Source organism: Arachis stenosperma, chromosome 3 (assembly GCF_014773155.1).
Source record: "Arachis stenosperma cultivar V10309 chromosome 3, arast.V10309.gnm1.PFL2, whole genome shotgun sequence".
NCBI classification, from domain to species: Eukaryota; Viridiplantae; Streptophyta; class Magnoliopsida; order Fabales; family Fabaceae; genus Arachis; species Arachis stenosperma.
The window spans coordinates 18,784,198-18,790,157 of NC_080379.1; the positions used below are offsets into that span (position 1 = coordinate 18,784,198).

Consider the following 5,960-nt stretch of genomic DNA (forward strand, 5'->3'; position numbering starts at 1 on the left):
GGCAGTAGTAAGTCCAAGGGAATCTCTATGGTCTCAGTTTGAGCCTCAGATTCCCAAGGTTCCTCATTGGGGAACTCATTGGAGGCCAGTGGACGTCCAGTGAGGCCTTTCTCAGTGGCGTTCACTGCCTTTTCTTCCTCCCAGAATTCGGCCATATTTATGGCTTTGCACTCTCCTTTTGGATTTTCTTCAGTGTTACTTGGGAGAGTGCTTGGGGGAAGTTCAGTAATTTTCTTGCTCAGCTGACCCACTTGTCCTTCCAAATTCCTAATGGAGGATCTAGTTTCAGTCATGAAACTTTGAGTGGTTTTGATTAGATCAGAGACCATGGTTGCTAAGTCAGAGGTATTCTGCTTAGAACTCTCTGTCTGTTGCTGAGAAGATGATGGAAAAGGCTTGCCATTGCTAAACCTGTTTCTTCCACCATTATTGTTATTGAAACTTTGTTGAGGTCTCTCTTGATTCTTCCATGAGAGATTTGGGTGATTTCTCTATGAAGAATTATAGGTGTTACCATAGGGTTCTCCTAGGTAATTCACCTCTTCCATGGAAGGGTTCTCAGGATCATAAGCTTCTTCCTCAGATGAAGCATCCTTAGTACTGTTTGGTGCATTTTGCATTCCAGACAGACTTTGAGAAATCAAATTGACTTGTTGAGTCAATATCTTGTTCTGAGCCAATATGGCATTCAGAGTGTCAATCTCAAGAACTCCTTTCATCTGACTAGTCCCATTGTTCACAGGATTCCTTTCAGAAGTGTACATGAATTGGTTATTTGCAACCATTTCAATCAATTCTTGAGCTTCTGCAGGCGTCTTCTTCAGATGTAGAGATCCTCCAGCAGAGCTATCCAAAGACATTTTGGATAGTTCAGAGAGACCATCATAGAAAATACCTATGATGCTCCATTCAGAAAGCATGTCTGAAGGACATCTTCTGATTAATTGTTTGTATCTTTCCCAAGCTTCATAGAGGGATTCTCCATCCTTCTGTCTGAAGGTTTGGACTTCCACTCTAAGCTTACTCCATCTTTGTGGTGGAAAGAACTTTGCCAAGAAGGCATTGACTAGCTTTTCCCAAGAGTCCAGGCTTTCTTTAGGTTGAGAGTCCAACCATATTCTAGCTCTGTCTCTCACAGCAAAAGAGAATAGCATCAGTCTATAGATCTCAGGGTTAACCCCATTAGTCTTGACTGTGTCACAGATTTGCAAGAATTCAGCTAAGAACTGATGAGGATCTTCCATTGGAAGTCCATGGAACTTGTAATTATGTTGCATTAGAGAAACTAATTGAGGCTTAAGCTCAAAGTTGTTTGCTCCAATGGCAGGGATAGAGATGCTTCTCCCATAGAAATCAGGAGTAGGTGCAGTAAAGTCACCAAGCACCTTCCTTGCATTGTTGGCATTATTGTTGTTTTCGGCTGCCATTTGTTCTTCTTCCTTGAAGAATTCGGTCAGGTCCTCTAAAGAGAGTTTTGTTTTGGCTTCTCTTAGCTTTCTCTTCAAGGTCCTTTCGGGTTCAGGATCAGCCTCAACAAGAATGCCTTTGTCTCTGCTCCTGCTCATATGAAAGAGAAGAGAAACAGAAAGTGTGGAATCCTCTATGTCACAGTATAGAGATTCCTTGAAATGTCAGAGGAAAAAAGAAATAGAAAGAAGAAGGAGAAGATGAATTCGAACTTTAATTAGATAAGGTTCGAATTGTGCATTTAGAAGGAGTGGTACTCCATAAATAGAAGGATGTGGGAAGGAGGGAAGAGAATTTTCGAAAATTCATTAAAATATTTTGAAAACATTTTTGAAAAACATTAATTGATTTTCGAAAATCAAAGTGGAAAAGAAATCAAGTGATTTTTGAAAAAAGATTTTAAAATTAGAAATTAAAAAGATTTGATTGAAAACTATTTTGAAAAAGATGTGGTTAAAAAGATTTAATTGAAAAGTTATGGTTTTAAAAAGATGTGATTGAGAAGATATGATTTGAAAACAATTTTAAAAGATATGATTTGAAAACAATTTGAAAAGATATGATTTTAAAAATTAATGACTTGCCTAACAAGAAAAGATATGATTCAAACATAAAACCTTTCTCAACAGAAAAGGCAACAATTTTTGAGATGTTCAATCAAATCATTAATTGTTAGTAAGTATCTTTTAAAAAGGAAAGAAATTGATTTTGAAAACATTTGATTGAAAAGATTTGATTTGAAAAAGATTTGATTTTGAAAAACTAAGAAAAAATTGATTTGAAAACAAAATCTTCCCCCTAGCACCATCCTGGCGTTAAACGCCCAGAATGGTATACATTCTGGCGTTTAACGCCCAAAATGCTACCTCTTTGGGCGTTAAACGCCCAACCAGGTACCCTGGCTGGCGTTTAAACGCCAGTCTGCCTTCTTCACTGGGCATTTTTGAATGCTCAGCTTTTTCTGTGTAATTCCTCTGCAGTATGTTCTGAATCTTCAATTCTTTGTATCATTGACTTGAAAAGACACAAATTAAAAATATTTTTGGATTTTTAATAATCAAAATGCAAAAGGAATCAATTAACAATGCATGCAAGACACCAAACTTAGCAGTTTGTATACTACTGACACTAACAATATGAGAATGCATATGAGACACACAAAATACTTCAAGTCAATAGAATTCAAAGATCAAAACAAAGAAATATATGCATGGATTCGAAAATTATAACAAAAACATGCATTTGACACCAAACTTAGGATGAGACACTAAACTTATGCAAGAAACATCAAATTTTTTTGGTCTTTTTATGATTTTGTAATTTTTTTGTGTTTTTCGAAAATTAAGTAGGAAAAGGTATCAAAATTCTTAATGAGAATTCCAGGAATCAGTGCAGTGCTAGTCTAAGACTCCGGTCCAGGAATTAGACATGGCTTCACAGCCAGCCAAGCTTTCAAAGAAAGCTTCGGTCCAAAACACTAGACATGACCAAAGGTCAGCCAAATCTTAGCAGATCACTGCTCCAAGAGCAAAATTGATGAAAATCAACAAGCTCTTGTGGTGATAAGTTGAAACCTCGGTCCAATGAGATTAGACATGGCTTCTCAGCCAGCCAGATTTCAACAAATCATCATGAAACTCTAGAATTCATCTTCAAGAATTTCGAAAAAAATAATACCTAATCTAAGCAACAAGATGAACCGTCAGTTGTCCAGCCTAAACAATCCCGGGCAATAACACCAAAAACTTGATGTTGTTGCCGGATCTTGGCACTGATGTTACCAAAAACTTGCTCAAAACTTGAACAATCCCCGGCAACGGCGCCAAAAACTTGGTGCGTGAAATTGTGAACAATACTTTTTCACAACTCAAATAATCCCCGGTAATGGCTCCAAGAACTTGGTGGCTCAATACCATGGCATTACACAACTTCGCACAACTAACCAGCAAGTGCACTGGGTCGTCCAAGTAATAAACCTTACGTGAGTAAGGGTCGATCCCACGGAGATTGTTAGTATTGAAGCAAGCTATGGTCATCTTGTAAATCTTAGTCAGGCAAACTCAGATGTATATGGTGATGAACGAAAATAACATAGAAGATAAGGATAGTGATACTTATGTATATCATTGGTGTAAGAGCTTCAGACAAGTGCATGAAGATGCCTTCCCTTCCGTCTCTCTCTGCTTTCCTACTGTCTTCATCCAATCCTTCTTACTCCTTTCCATGGCAAGCTCGTGTAAGGTTTCACTGTTGTCAGCAGCTACCTCCCATCCGCGCAGTGAAAGCTAATGCACACACTCTGTCACAGTGCTGCCAATCACCGGTTTGGTTCCCTCCCCTACCGGAATAGAATAACTCTTTTGCGTCTGTCACTAACGCCCAGTAGGTTACAGGTTTGAAGCACGTCACAGTCATTCAGTCATTGAATCCTACTCAGAATACCACAGACAAGGTTTAGACCTTCCGGATTCTCTTGAATGCCGCCATCAGGTCCTGCCTATACCACGAAGATTCCGAAGAATCCAAGAGATATTCACTAAGCCTCAGATGCTTGTAGAACAAGAATGGTTGTCAGTCACCTTGTTCATGGGTGAGAATGGTGATGGGCGTCAATCATCACCTTCATCAGGTTGAAGAACAAGTGATATCTTGGTAAAAGAACAAGCGGAATTGAATGGAAGAACAATAGTAATTGCATTAATACTCGAGGTACAGCAGAGCTCCACACCTTAATCTATGGTGTGTAGAAACTCCACCGTTGAAAATACATAAGCATAAGATCTAGGCATGGCCGAATGGCCAGCCTCCCAATGATCTAAGATAGCATAAAACTCAAAGATAGCTACCAAGATGTTCCTAATACAATAGTAAAAGGTCCTACTTATAGAAAACTAGTACATAGATGAGTAAATGACATAAAAATCCACTTCCGGGCCCACTTGGTGTGTGCTTGGGCTGAGCAATGAAGAAATTTCGTGTAGAGACTCTCCTTGGAGTTAAACGCCAGCTTTAGTGCCAGTTTGGGCGTTTAACTCCCAATTAGGTGCCAGTTCCAGCGTTTAACGCTGGGATTTCTTGAGGTGACTTTGAACGCCGGTTTGGGCCATCAAATCTTGGGCAAAGTATGGACTATCATATATTGCTGGAAAGCCCAGGATGTCTACTTTCCAACGCCGTTGAGAGCGCGCCAATTGGGCCTCTGTAGCTCCAGAAAATCCGCTTCGAGTGCAGGGAGGTCAGAATCCAACAGCATCTGCAGTCCTTTTGAGTCTCTGGATCAGATTTTTGCTCAGGTCCCTCAATTTCAGCCAGAAAATACCTGAAATCACAGAAAAACACACAAACTCATAGTAAAGTCCAGAAAAGTGAATTTTAACTAAAAACTAATAAAAATATACTAAAAACTAACTAGATCATATCAAAAACATACTAAAAACAATGCCAAAAAGTATACAAATCATCCGCTCATCACTGCTCAATCTAATTATACTACTACTGAAAAAGAGCTTCTTGCTATTGTTTTTGCTCTGGATAAATTCCGAGCCTATTTACTTGGTGCTAAGGTAGTAGTATACTCAGACCATGCAGCTCTAAAATATTTATTAGCTAAAAAGGAGTCCAAACCAAGGCTAATACGTTGGATACTGCTGCTGCAAGAATTTGATTTAGAAATTAAGGATAGGAGTGGTAACCAGAATTTAGTGGCAGACCACTTGAGTCGCCTTGAGCACATTAAGGATAACTCCACTGCTATCAATGATACTTTCCCATTTGATAGCTTATAGGCAGTATCTGAAGTGGTTTCTTGGTATGCGTCGGTAGCTAATTATCTAGTTAGTCACACTTTTTCTCCAAATTTTACTAAGCATCAAAGAGACAAGCTGAAAAGTGAGTCCAAATATTATTTATGGGATGATCCATATTTATGGAGGTGTGGTGCTGACCAAGTAATTTGACGGTGTGTGCCTCAATCAGAATTCCAGTCTATTTTAGGGGCCTGCCACTCATCTGAGAGTGGAGGACATTTTGGCCCTCAAAGAATAGCTAGAAAAATCCTAGACTGCGAATTCTGATGGCCTACTTTTTTTAAAGATGCTGCTGAATTTTGTAAACCTTGTTCCCTTTGCCAAAGGTTTGGTAATATATCCAAGAGGGATGAGATGCCTCAACAGATTATGCTTTTCTGTGAAATTTTTTATGTTTGGGGCATCGACTTCATGGGTCCATTTCCAAATTCTAATGGTCACCTTTATACACTGTTAGCTGTAGATTACGTTTCTAAATGGGTGGAAGCAATTCCTACCCGTACTAATGATGCTAACACTGTTGTTTCCTTTGTGAGAAACCATATTATTTGTCGCTTTGGATCACCACAAGCAATCGTGAGTGATCAAGGCACTCACTTTTGTAACAGGGGACTAACAGGATTACTGAAGAAGCATGGGATAATTCACAAAGTAGCAACAGCCTACCATCCCCAGACCAGTGGGCAA

General features: G+C 39.1%; 1 non-coding gene across 1 annotated transcript; it reads left to right on the forward strand.

Annotated features, from left to right (window-relative positions):
- The first annotated feature begins 914 nt into the window (after positions 1-914).
- LOC130971798 (small nucleolar RNA R71) lies at positions 915-1,022 on the forward strand. Its single transcript, XR_009083007.1, has one exon. It is a non-coding gene; the product is annotated as a small nucleolar RNA R71 (small nucleolar RNA).
- The last annotated feature ends 4,938 nt before the right edge of the window (positions 1,023-5,960 follow it).